Source organism: Sitophilus oryzae, unplaced genomic scaffold (assembly GCF_002938485.1).
Source record: "Sitophilus oryzae breed Bouriz unplaced genomic scaffold, Soryzae_2.0 scaffold_1576_pilon_pilon, whole genome shotgun sequence".
NCBI lineage: Eukaryota > Metazoa > Arthropoda > Insecta > Coleoptera > Curculionidae > Sitophilus > Sitophilus oryzae.
The window spans coordinates 15,426,965-15,441,228 of record NW_022146254.1 but is presented as its reverse complement, the minus strand read 5'-3'; the positions used below and the strand labels follow the sequence as shown (position 1 = coordinate 15,441,228).

General features: G+C 33.6%; 1 protein-coding gene across 22 annotated transcripts in view; it reads right to left on the bottom strand.

Moving 5' to 3' along the window:
• LOC115879279 (collagen alpha chain CG42342-like) overlaps nt 1-14,264 on the bottom strand; it is a 616,867-nt gene that overhangs the window by 66,944 nt on the left and 535,659 nt on the right. The window lies entirely within an intron of this gene.

Here is a 14,264-nt window from a genome sequence, read left to right as displayed (position 1 = left end):
TTTATTTTATTGATTCAATTATGGTTAATATATAGATGAAGTGTAGTTACTGTCTAAAATTCTGTAACTAATTAAATTTTTAATATTCTATGATTCGGCAAGTCTAGTGAAAAATATGAAACAAATGTGTACCTATAATTATTTCACAATGCTTCTCTCTACTATATTGCACCTGGAAAAACATATCTTCAAAATATAGTAACATTGGTAGTATAATAAAAACGGCGTCCAGTTGGCTTGGAAATGACGATCGATGACATTTCCCATAAAATTTTACATATAAAATGACAGCGATCTTCAATATCATAGCCATCGCTGACGCCGTTTTTATTCGATCATACGGTATTATAGATTAAATTTACATGAAAGAAAACCCAGAAAAGATCCAGTGGTTCTCAAAATTTAAGCAAAAAATATATTTTTTTTAATTTTCAAAGTAAAATATCTCAATAATTTTGGACTTCTTTGAAAAAAGATAGAGAGAAAATATGTTTCTTTTATTTACCAGCCTTGTATAAATGCATACTATCTATACACGCTCCGGCACTATAGGTCGGGCATCTGTAGCTCGTAGAATAAAAAACCTGGGAATTTTGTTTAAGTGCAAACATAAAGTATGGACTAGGATATATTTCAGGAAAATATTTTAACTTCTACAGGGTAGCTCAAAAAAGCGTGACTGGATCGAGATGATTTTTTCAAAATAGAACACCCTGTTTATTGTTGCATTTTTGGCTTCCTTTCTGATTAATTTTCATAATCCTAAGATATGAGTAAAAATATTTCCATAGTTTCAGAGATATTTTAATGAATAAAAAATATATATATATATATATATTTCCAGCCAATTTTTTTGGGTGTACGAAAATTCAAACTGAAGACATAAAAATAGATAACAGCTCAATAAATAATAAAATTGTGTGCCAGATTCTCCTTCCTTGATACACTTCTCTGCAAATTCCCTCCAACGTCTCCATCCAGTCGACGACAATTCGATTAGGCGATAAAAAGAAACTTTACAGATTACCCACCCCCGAGAAAAATTATCTCTTTTGAAACGGGGTTCGTCGACCCCACGCCAATCATCAATCTTCCCCGAAATCTTGCGGGACAAAAGGAGAAATTCAATCGGGGACGACAAGTTCAAGGAGCGAATTCGTCCCTTGTCCCTTGCATCCCTCGGGGCCCTTTGGTGCCATCAAACGACACTTAGATCGGACGGGAAAAACGAAATGGAATTGGAAAAAGGTGTTGCTGGATGAGGGCTTTGTTGGATTATTCTCCAAACCATGGAATGCAAAGAAAGAATATGGTAAAAATGAGGTTTTTATTTCAGAAACATCCAAAAATTTGTCTCTTAACATTAGAAAATATGCTTCATTAGTGACGCTTAATTATAAGTACGATATCTACCATACAGGCAATAATGCGTCTGTAGCTCCTAGAATAAAGAACTTGGGAATTTTGTTGAAGTGCAAACCTAAAGTATGTACTAGGATGTATTGTACTTCTATAGGTTGAGTCAAAAAAGCGTGAGTGGATCTGGAACACCCTGTATATTATTGGATTTTTGGCTTCCTTTCAAATTACTTTACATAATCGTAAGACATGAGTAAATATATTTCGATAGTTTCAGAGATATTTTAATGAATAAAAAATATATATTTCCAGCCAATTTTTTTGGGTGTACGAAAATTCAAACTGAAGACATAAAAATAGATAACAGCTCAATAAATAATAAAATTGTGTGCCAGATTCTCCTTCCTTGATACATTTCTCTGCAAATTCCCTCCAACGTCTCCATCCAGTCGACGACAATTCGATTAGGCGATAAAAAGAAACTTTACAGATTACCCACCCCCGAGAAAAATTATCTCTTTTGAAACGGGGTTCGTCGACCCCACGCCAATCATCAATCTTCCCCGAAATCTTGCGGGACAAAAGGAGAAATTCAATCGGCGACGACAAGTTCAAGGAGCGAATTCGTCCCTTGCTCCTTTCGTCCCTCGGAGCCCTTTGGTGCCATCAAACGACACTTAGATCGGACGGGAAAAACGAGATGGAATTGGAAAAAGGTGTTGCTGGATGAGGGCTTTGTTGGATTATTCTCCAAACCATGGAATGCAAAGAAAGAATATGGTAAAAATGAGGTTTTTATTTCAGAAACATCCAAAAATTTGTCTCTTAACATTAGAAAATATGCTTCATTAGTGACGCTTAATTATAAGTACGATAACTACCATACAGGCAATAATGCGTCTGTAGCTCCTAGAATAAAGAACTTGGGAATTTTGTTGAAGTGCAAACCTAAAGTATGTACTAGGATGTATTGTACTTCTATAGGTTGAGTCAAAAAAGCGTGAGTGGATCTGGAACACCCTGTATATTATTGGATTTTTGGCTTCCTTTCAGACTACTTTACATAATCGTAAAACATGAGTAAATATATTTCGATAGTTTCAGAGATATTAATAAATAAATATATATGTATTTTTCAGCATTTCTTAAAAAAATATTAAAAATACAAGAACTGTCTTGATATCAAAACTATAATAGGTATTTACTTTAGATGGCCTGTACTCACTTTGCTATAAATATGGCAATTGTAAATCATACAGGATGTTCAAAATTCTACGACAAACTTTCTAAAATATAAAATAACTTTTCTTTATTTTTTTTCCAAATAGCACCTTGGTCAAAAGATCTATAATATATGAAGGCCGAAAGGTCTTTAATCATCTGCCGGTTATGGACTAGGATATATTTCAGGAAAATATTTTAACTTCTACAGGGTAGCTCAAAAAAGCGTGACTGGATCGAGATGATTTTTTCAAAATAGAACACCCTGTTTATTGTTGCATTTTTGGCTTCCTTTCTGATTAATTTTCATAATTCTAAGATATGAGTAAAAATACTTCGATAGTTTCAGAGATATTTTAATGAATAAAAAATATATATTTCCAGCCAATTTTTTTGGGTGTACGAAAATTCAAACTGAAGACAAAAATAGATAACAGCTCAATAAATAATAAAATTGTGTGCCAGATTCTCCTTCCTTGATACATTTCTCTGCAAATTCCCTCTAACGTCTCCATCCAGTCGACGACAATTCGATTAGGCGATAAAAAGAAACTTTACGGATTACCCACCCCCGAGAAAAATTATCTCTTTTGAAACGGGGTTCGTCGACCCCACGCCAATCATCAATCTTCCCCGAAATCTTGCGGGACAAAAGGAGAAATTCAATCGGCGACGACAAGTTCAAGGAGCGAATTCGTCCCTTGTCCCTTGCATCCCTCGAGGCCCTTTGGTGCCATCAAACGACACTTAGATCGGACGGGAAAAACGAATTGGAATTGGAAAAAGGTGTTGCTGGATGAGGGCTTTGTTGGGTTATTCTCCAAACCATGGAATGCAAAGAAAGAATATGGTAAAAATGAGGTTTTTATTTCAGAAACATCCAAAATTTTTCTCTCAATATTAGAAAATATGCTTCATTAGTGACGCTTAATTATGAGTACGATATCTACCATACAGGCAATAATGCGTCGGATATCTGTAGCTCCTAGAATAAAGAACTGGGGAATTTTGTTGAAGTGCAAACCTAAAGTATGTACTAGGATGTATTGTACTTCTATAGGTTGAGTAAAAAAAGCGTGAGTGGATCTGGAACACCCTGTATATTATTGGATTATTGGCTTCCTTTCAGATTACTTTACATAATCCTAAGATATGAGTAAATATATTTCGATAGTTTCAGAGATATTTTAATGAATAAAAATATATATTTCCAGCCAATTTTTTGGGTGTACGAAAATTCAAACTGAAGACATAAAATAGATAACAGCTCAATAAATAATAAAATTGTGTGCCAGATTCTCCTTCCTTGATACATTTCTCTGCAAATTCCTCCAACGTCTCCATCCAGTCGACGACAATTCGATTAGGCGATAAAAAGAAACTTTACAGATTACCCACCCCGAGAAAAATTATCTCTTTGAAACGGGGTTCGTCGACCCCACGCCAATCATCAATCTTCCCCGAAATCTTGCGGGACAAAAGGAGAAATTCAATCGGCGACGACAAGTTCAAGGAGCGAATTCGTCCCTTGCTCCTTTCGTCCCTCGGGGCCCTTTGGTGCCATCAAACGACACTTAGATCGGACGGGAAAAACGAAATGGAATTGGAAAAAGGTGTTGCTGGATGAGGGTTTCGTTGGATTATCCTCGAAATCACAAAATGCAACGAAAGAATATGGTGAAAATGAGGTTTTTATTTCAGAAACATCCAAAAATTCTTCTCTTAACATTAGAAAATATGCTTCATTAGTGACGCTTAATTATAAGTACGATATCTACCATACAGGCAATAATGCGTCGGACATCTGTAGCTCCTAGAATAAAGAACTTGGGAATTTTGTTGAAGTGCAAACCTAAAGTATGTACTAGGATGTATTGTACTTCTATAGGTTGAGTCAAAAAAGCGTGAGTGGATCTGGAACACCCTGTATATTATTGGATTTTTGGCTTCCTTTCAGATTACTTTACATAATCGTAAGACATGAGTAAATATATTCCGATAGTTTCAGAGATATTAATAAATAAATAAATAAATATATATGTATTTTTCAGCATTTCTTAAAAAAATATTAAAAATACAAGAACTGTCTTGAAATCAAAACTATATTAGGTATTTATTTTAGATGGTCTGTACTCACTTTGCTATAAATATGGCAATTGTAAATCATACAGGATGTTCAAAATTCTACGACAAACTTTCTAAAATATAAAATAACTTTTCTTTATTTTTTTCCAAATAGCACCTTGGTCAAAAGATCTATAATATATGAAGGCCGAAAGGTCTTTAATCATCTGCTGGTTGCTTTAAGATTGGTTAATTCCATAAAAACCTTCCGGAGGCTACTGAAAAAAGAACTTTTGAGTAGGGCATTTTACAGCGTTGACGAATTCTACCGGGACACCCTTGATATTAGTGTTTAGAATTTAGAATTTTTTTATCTTATATTTGTTCTGTATATTGTATGTTATTTTACTTAGTTGTTTAAACCTATTTTGCTGATTGTTCAATCTTATATTTACGCAGATTTTTTGTTTTTATATTTGCACGCATTTTTTTTTTGCTGGCAATAAATGTTTTAGGTTTAGATTTAGGAATAGTATGGCTTTGTTAACAAAAATTTATATATTTTTTAACAATAAAGTATTCTTGAATTGAATTGAATTGAATTTATTTTTTTTAATCGAACACTCTGTATATTATTTTTTCAATAGATGGAGAATTAAAGAATGTTTTTTTGTATTTAGAGTATTTTAAAATTTTTAATGGTTTCGGAGATATTCACGGTTTTATATTTAATATAGCATTTACCACAGTAAATTTTTATCAAAGCCACCCAATGATTTTTCTCTCGTATTTTACATTGTACTTGTATTTTTAATAGCTGTTCTTGTATTTTTAATAATTGTTTTAAGAATATCTGAAAAAATACATTTTTTATTTATTTATTAATATCTCTGAAACTATCTAAATATATTTACTCATATCTTAGGATTATGTAAAGTGATCTAAAAGAAAGCCAAAAATGCAATAATATACAGGGTGCTCTATTTAAGAAAATAATCCCGATCAACTCACACTTTTTTGAGCCAACCTATAGAAGTTAAAATATTAATTCAATGCCTAAACATGATTTAGAACCAATATCCAATATTAATTCAATAGTACACATTTTTTAGGTTATTTCCAAATTTTATTTGACCGTCATGATGGAAATCAACCCTATCTGATACACAAACAACCCTTGATTACATCGAATCCAAATATGTTGCCAGAATTTCGTGTTGTTCAATTTCCATAATATTGTTCGCTTTCCCGACAATTATCTACCTTCAAAGACCTCGTTATCGTTGCTATTTTAAACACCCTTAAGCCCATATCTGAATACCAAAACACCAAGTTTCTTTATATCTCGCCCATCATTATAATTGATTTAAATACGGTCTTTCGGCATGGACGCTCTCCCTTTTGGCCATGTTTTCCCCTGCAGCAGACCAAAAAACCTCCCCTAATCCCAGTGGCGGCCGAATATAAAGTTCAAAAAAGCATTTTGTCCATTATACAATGTATCATGATTATGTTCATTATTTTATCCTAAGGTATGTTCCCACTCACTACAGCGTGCTACAAATTCCAGGTACGAGCATTGGTATCTCGGTAACCGTAATAGATACAAACATGGTTAAATCGGGACAAAGTTGCCGCTTTGGGATGTTCGCAAGATGCCATCAAAAAAGTTTTAAAAATTTCAAGGATTGCTGAGTTTTTTGGAAAAAACGGATTTTTTGAGAATTAATTTTATTATTTCTTGTCGTTACTTTTTAGAAAATCTAATCGCCACATTCTCCCACTTTATTAGGGCTATCTGATAGTATTTTTATATTTTCAAATGTGCCGATAATTTGTGAGATACAGAGGCCAACTTATTTTTTTTAAATACGGACTTGCATTTTTTATTTCAGGTTTTGAAAGAACTCGGTCCCCTGAGTACAATGACATGCCACATATTATACTTTTTTTTGTTTTGGGTACCTTAACAACAAAAAACTATTTAATTATTATTTAAAATAATTTTAAGTCCGACTCTGATTTTTTTAAAATTATTTAATCTGATTATATTCATCGCAACAATATTTATTGATCAGCGCTAATTAACATTGAATATTGAATAAGGAAAATCGAGACAATTGGAAGATTCAAATAAATTATATCCAGGTCAGCAATTTAAAGATATTATTTTTAACTTTTTTTTATTGTGAATTTGAAATATCGGTGTGCGATGTAATAATATGCGTAATATTCACCGTAGTTATTATAAATAAATCAACTTTTACAAACTAGGTTCTAATGCTTTACATATTTGAAAGGGTTACCACCCCCCTATTGCACAAATTTATATTTCGTTTAATTTTATTTATAGTTCTTTGAACTTTCTTCTTATACTTCCGAAAGCATTTTGTACTCTTTATTGTAAATGTTGAGATGTATTGATTTCACTTTAACAAATGACGTGAAGTAATGTATTCATTTGTATATTATTTTTTATTATTTTATTGCATTTGATTTTCCATATTCAATGTTTTACCCCACGTCATTATTAAATTTGAAAGCTTATCAATATTGTAACGATGAATAGATTAAATATTTAAAAAAAAACAGAGCCGGACTTGAAATTAGTTTAAATAAATTGTGTTCAAATGTACGAAACAAAAAAAAATTAAGTGTGGCATATCGTTGTACTCAGGAGACCGAGTTCTTTCAAAATCTGAAATAAAAAATGCAGGTCCGTAATTAAAAAAAAAGTTGGCCTCTGTATTTCACAAATTATCAGCTAATTTGAAAATCTAAAAATACTATTAGATAGACCTTATAAAGTGGCTATAAGAATCTGCAATTAGTTTTTTGGTTTTTTCAAAAGTAACGACAGGAAAAAATAAAATTTATTTTCAAAAAGAATCCGTTTTTTTCCAAAAAACTCAGCAATCCTTGGAATTTTTAAAACTATTTTGATGGCATCTTGGTGGACATCCCAAAATAACAACTTTGCCCCAATTAAACCATGTTTGTATCTATTACGGTTACCGAGATACCAATGCTTGTACCTCGAATTTGGAGCACCCTGTATATTATAATATTATTTCGCCTTGTAATAACTTATTATAACTATAGGGTGTCTTTTTTATTTTGCATATAGAGATAAAAAAAAACAGTAGATAGAACTTTTAAACACTATTGCTTTGTGAAGTATTCTCCACGAAGATAAAATGCACCGAGAGAATTTTGCATCCGTTGGTACCAATTCTGCGTATTTGAAGGCGCTGACTGCATCTTCTGGGGACTGGAACATTTGACCCTGTAATTCATTCTTAATTTTTGGCAAAGTAAAAAAGTCATTAGGACTTAGGTCGGGACTGTAAGGAGGATGGTCCAACAATTCGATGTTTTCTTGTTTTAAAAAGTCAATTGTAACAATTAAGCTGTGTGGGAACTTGCATTGATTTGGTGGACGATTATTCGTCGTTGAGGGTTGTTTTTTTGGAACTCAATAAGCAATTACTTCCGGAAAAAGAAATAGATATGTTCCAATCAGTAGTAACAGTTCTTTGATCTTGGTGAGGAATAGTTAATAGATTGCCCACTTTTGAGAAAATGTTGCCACCATTTATTTGAGTAACAGATGCGGTATCCAACTAGAAACTATTTTTTACAGATAATTTTTCACGTAAATTTTTTTGAATCGAGGTCTTTGAAATGCCCAGTGCCTTGGATCAGCTTACATACAGCATCGACGTTTTCCTGGGTGACTGCCTTTGTTGGTGGAGCTGTTCTTGGATCGTCGCTAATTGGATGGTCAACGTTTAAATTCTCCGTACCAACGAGAAATTGTTGATGACAAGTCATTTTTGTTGAGAAAACTGCTTTCAAAGATTGTAAAAAATTATTAGGCGACAAATTTTCTCGTATTAATTCCATTTTTCGACTGAATCAGTTTCAGAAAATTCAGTTTCGGTATAGCTTTAAACGAAGCTGTCTAAAACTTTTGCGTTAAGTTAACTAAAGATGACAGTTAATTTTGACATTTTATATATGTTGAAAAGCACCTACTATATGCAAAATAATACAAAAGACAACCGTTGTATACAATTCGATAAAAATATGTAATATATGTTATACAACGATTTCAAAAATTAAATTTCGCTCCCTTCAAAAAAATACGAAATTCAAAATACAAAATACCTGATAATATGCTAGCCAAAAACAGCAGTAACTAAAATACAGCATTGCCTATTAGAAATAAGAATAATTGCCCGGAGTTTGACAGCTATATTATAACTGAGAATAAATATACTAGAAGTTCCTCTACACGTTTATATTGAATTTCAAGCCAGACAAATTGTTGCATCGCCTTAGGAAGATGCTCTATCTTTACGTTGACGAGTTCCTATTTGAAAGGAACATCAGAAAATATCAGACGATTAGCTAAAAAGCCTTCTACTTCTTCTTCTTGACCCTTGTGCATACTCAGCACGTAGGGGACCGTTGTCCACTATGGTATCACGAAAGTGTAATTCTATACATGGCGAAATATAGAGACTGCATCTGGTAGGTATTCTCTCTGCATCTGATAGGTATCAGTCTCTAATATTGCAGAGCCCTGATTGCTGCTTACGTCCCGGTCTGCGTTACCCCTCGATTTTGCCTCGGAGTCTGAGTTTTGGAATAAAGTATCGGATTTCGAGACAAAATGTCCTCTAAATGTATGGCTTAACAAACATAAATAAAACCAACGCAAAGAGGTGACTCTTAAGTGAGGTGACAAGCTTAATAATCATAATAATAATAGCTCCCGTATATCGCGTTTAACGCCTTGGGAGTAGCAAGGTACAGCTTGCCATACTAGAGCCTTTAGGAATACAAGGAAGTTAATGTGGCTAGCACTACGCTTCAACCGCCTATGATTACCTCAGGATTGTGAGAATCCCAAGTACCTATTTAAGTCTGAGTGGACCTAGGTATCCAAACTAATTTTATTTCCATAAACTATTTTTATTCCAAACTATTTTTATTTCCAGTCGGCTGATGAAATGCCGGGTGTAGGATTCGAACCCACAACCTTGAGATTGGTAGACGAGAGTCTGTACTTCTACGCCACCGGGCACCTAAAAAAACCTAAAAAAGCTTAATAATAAAGTACGTAAGTTATTGCAAATCATGTGCGTTTCAAGCGTTCAAGCATTGCGTGCATCACGTGCGATCAAGCATCACAATATAAAGTGAGTAAAAAAGCAGTAAATTTATTTTTTATCGCATCGTATGAAAATAAAACTCGGCACTGCCACTGCGTAATCTTATTCGCCACGATTCCTTTTTAGGGAGGGATGAAAGACAGAGATCTGACAAAGGAGAAAACGGTTTGTGTATAAACATACAGGATCTAAATTACGTCGTAATCACTTTATGGAAATTTCACAGTCGATGAAAAAGGAGGGTGAAAGTCTGTGGTGTTTTGTGGCCAGGGATGAGTAAATATCAGATTTTCTTAAATTTACTTTCCAGTACTAGGGCTTCCGGAATCGGAGCTATTTTTTGGAACCGGGAACTTCGGTACCGCGCCTCTTAGGAACTGGGATTTCCCGGTTTTTTCGGTAATTTCGGTACTGAGTAATTTTTGTTCAATGGTGGCGCAGTTCATCAATCAGAAAACAAGGGATGGGTTTTCAAAGTAAAATGGATAAAAAATTGAGATTTTTAATGAAAATAATATCAAATTATTAAGTAATCAGTCATGAAAAAATTAACATAAACACAAACATGAACACAATTAAAGAAAAAAGTATAGGTAACTTAAATTTCACATCAAACACCATAAACCAACTTAACCGAATTTGAGACAAAAGCCCTAAAATATTGAATTAAAAATGCAAATATTTATTAAAACATAACATAATAAATATTATAGGAAATTCAAAAGAGAAAAGAGATAAGAACAATAATAAGTAGTATCATTACTTATTTAGAAGAGTTTGATTTCGACCGCTAGAAAGTGTCAAAGGACTTTCTCACGTAACAAAAAAATAATTTTTTATTATTGTTACCGTATTATTGAGGCCCGGTTCTGTGATGGCCAAAAAGATCTGAACCCTAATTCGTAGTTTATTAAGATCGGTACTTATTTGTACGGAAAATATTTGCGTTCAACGACTGTGGAGTTCGTCAATTAGCAAGCAAGGTAAAGATAATTAGCAAGCAAAAGTAAAACCGATAAAAAAATTAAGTTTCAAATGAAAATAATATCAAATTATTAAGTCATGAGAAAGTAAACATGAACAAAAATAATGAAAACAAGCGAAGAAAACAAGTAAACACATAGGTAGCTTAAAAATTACATCAAACAGCATCAACCAATCTCGAAACCAACTTAACTAAATTAGGAAAAAAACCTTATCATTTTCATTAAAGATGCAAATGCTTCTTATATAAACATAACTAGCGTGTACCAGCGACTTCGTTCGCGTCGAATTAATCATTTGTATTGGTGATGATAAAAAGCAAAACAAGAATTTCCATTAACATACAAACTGGATAAAATTTTCTCACATTTATGTGAGCATGAGAAAAAATAATATAGCGATATTATTATATAACTTGGTAATATTTGAGGGGTAGTTTCATCTCGTTGGAATTTGACTTTCGAAAAATCCGTTTGCCAAAAATAATTTTACGTCAAGCAGTTTAAGCAGAATCGTGATTAAGAAATTACCCAACTTTTTGGAACACCCTGTATGATTTTTTAAAAAATTTCAATATATGTAAAAAAACAAATAAATTATGTTTGTTCAAGCGTTTTCCCGAAAGACTAACCGTTTTTTAAATAACAAATATTGTAATATTTGAGGGGCGTTTTCACCCTCTTGGAATTTGAGATTCGAGAAACCCCACCTTATCAAATCTCTACACCCCAAAGTCAATCCGTTTGCCAAAAATCAGCTTTAAACGTCAAGCAGTTTAAGCAGAATCGTGATTACTCATTGGTCATATTTTATGAAACACACTGTATAAATTTATAAAAAATCTTAAAATATGTAATACAACAAAATAAAATATACGTGTTTAAGAGTTTTTCCGAAAAACTCACCGGTTTTTAAATATAAAATATTTTAATATATGAGGGATAGTTTCACCCCCTTAGAATTCGAGTGTCGAAAAATCCTTTCTTATCGAACCTCTACACCCTAAAGTCAATCTGTTTTCCAAAAATCAGCTTTTTACTTCAAGCGATTTAAGCAGGATCGTGATTAATCAATGACCAGATTTTTCGAAACACCCGATATACATTTTTAAAAAATCTTAAAATATGTAAAAAACAAAATAAAATATACGTGTTTAAGCGTTTTTTCGGAAACTTGACCGTTTTTTAAATGAAAAATATTGTGATATTTGAGGGGTGGTTTCACCCTCTTGGAACTGGAATTTCGAAAAATCCCTTCTTATCGAACCTCTACACCCTAGAATCAACCTGTATGCCAAAATTGAGCTTCTTACGTTGAGTGGTTTGAGCAAGATCGTGATTAATCAGTATGTCAGTCACTTAAGGATTTTATATATTAGTATAGATACAAAGAAATATAACTAATACCATTCGGCAATATTATACTAAATAATAAAATAATATTTAAACTTAAATAATTGCTAATAAACATTATAGAAACTTCAAAATAACTTCAGATAAGGACAGTAGTAAGAAGAGTTTAATTTCGACCGCTAGAAAGTATCGAAAGCCTTTCGCAAGTAACAAAAAATGTGATTTTAATTATTACTACCGAGTCCCGAAGGTACTGAAAGAACCAGGAATTAATAATTTCAAGTCCCGGTTTTTTGATTTTTCAAAAGAACCGGGAATTGGTTAGCTAAGGCTATTAAAAATTCCGAATATTAATTACACCAAACAATAAATAGACACACAAGTCTTCTATTAAAGACTTTTACTTCCTTGGATTGCTTAACTCTATATCGGTATTTAACAGATCGCTAATGTATCACAGATCCAACCCTAGTATTATCCCCCTTTTTCCACTTTGCAACAATGACAGGGGACAGTTTCTAAATTGTCTCTGTGCGCGTACGTGATGCGGAAACTACGCAAAGTGAAAAGGGGAGGACACGCACTGTCCCCTCCCCTTTCTGATGATGCCCTTTTGCCAAACTATTGAATATTTATGGGATATTACGGGTTTCGGATGCAATTAGAGTTAATTGTCTAATTTGGGATATTGTTTGATGTTGTGTTTTGGGAGAAGTTATTTAGTCCCATCCTGAAAGGAGGATTACATTTTGATTTGGAGGAAATTGGTTTGTTTGTTTTCTATCCATATTTTTACAGAGTGTTCTAGAAAGTATCTTCGTATTTCTTTTTTCGTATATTAAGAAATGGTGATACAGGGTGACTCACGGCGATGGTAGGTTAGATGTTTATAGAGAACCAATGATTAATACAATAATTATAAGATAGGAAGGTTATTTCCAAAAATTCCGGATGATTTCATCTAAAATAACAAAGACTACTTTTGAAATGCACATTGTAATTTCATCATCAGTCATTTCATTTAAGATGTGGCTTTAGTGATGTTGGGTCATAGTTTTGCCTTCATAACTACTAGGATTGTAAAATGTTTAGGAGGGGGATTGATCACCGCGACCTTACAGATAGAGGCGGGAATTCTAGTTCCATGGGAGGAACTAGTTCTTTAGTTCTAGTTCGTCCAGAGGAATAGTTCTTTGAACTAGGTCTTTAGTTCACGATAGTTCCCGACTAACACTGACGTCCCCGTTGCTTGCTAATGGGTTTCGTTGTCAGTCAGAACTATTGACAGTATGATCTATATAATTTTTACAATGTACGAATTATAACGGGACGTGTAATTGTGTATGTTAAAAACATATAGATAAGTACAGGTGTGCAGTTCGTGAACGAACTAGTTCCAATGTACTATTCCGACCCCGGAATGAAAGAAACTAGTTCCTGGTTTCTCAAAGAACTAGTTCCTCAGGACCTATTCCGGAATCGAGACTGTGACCGATATAGAATAATATGCGACAGCGACGGATCAGCTAGCGCGCGTAGCCCAATGGTAGCCAGGAGTGGGGAGTGCCAGCCGTACATTATCGGATCCGGACCTGGAATAACTAAACTAAATAGACTAGTTTACGTACGAACGGATCGGGCCAGCGCGATCGATGCTAGGCAGGAGTGGGGAATGCCAGCCGTATGCCGTATGTTATCGGATCCGGACCTAAAGGAACTAGAGGAACTAAATAAAAGACTAGTTTACGTATGGATCAGTCAGCGCGATTGATGCTAGGCAGGCGTGGGGAGTGTCAGCCGTATGTTATCGGATCCGGACAGAGGAACTATTAAAAGACTAGTTCACGGGAATCTATTCAGTCGGCAGATCCGAGATATAATACAAGGCGACGACGATGGATTCGGCCTTGTCTATTGCTACAGCCGGCGCGGCGTAATTACCACAGAAAATTGTCGTGGATACTGTTTTTGATTTTTAGTTTGTTTTTTAAATATTTTATGGGAATGTTTCAATTTAGGTCCCTAAAATTAAGAAATATCTTATAAAACGAAGTAGATATTCTGAATTTTTAAGTGAGGAAAAATGCAATTTTTCGTAAAATTT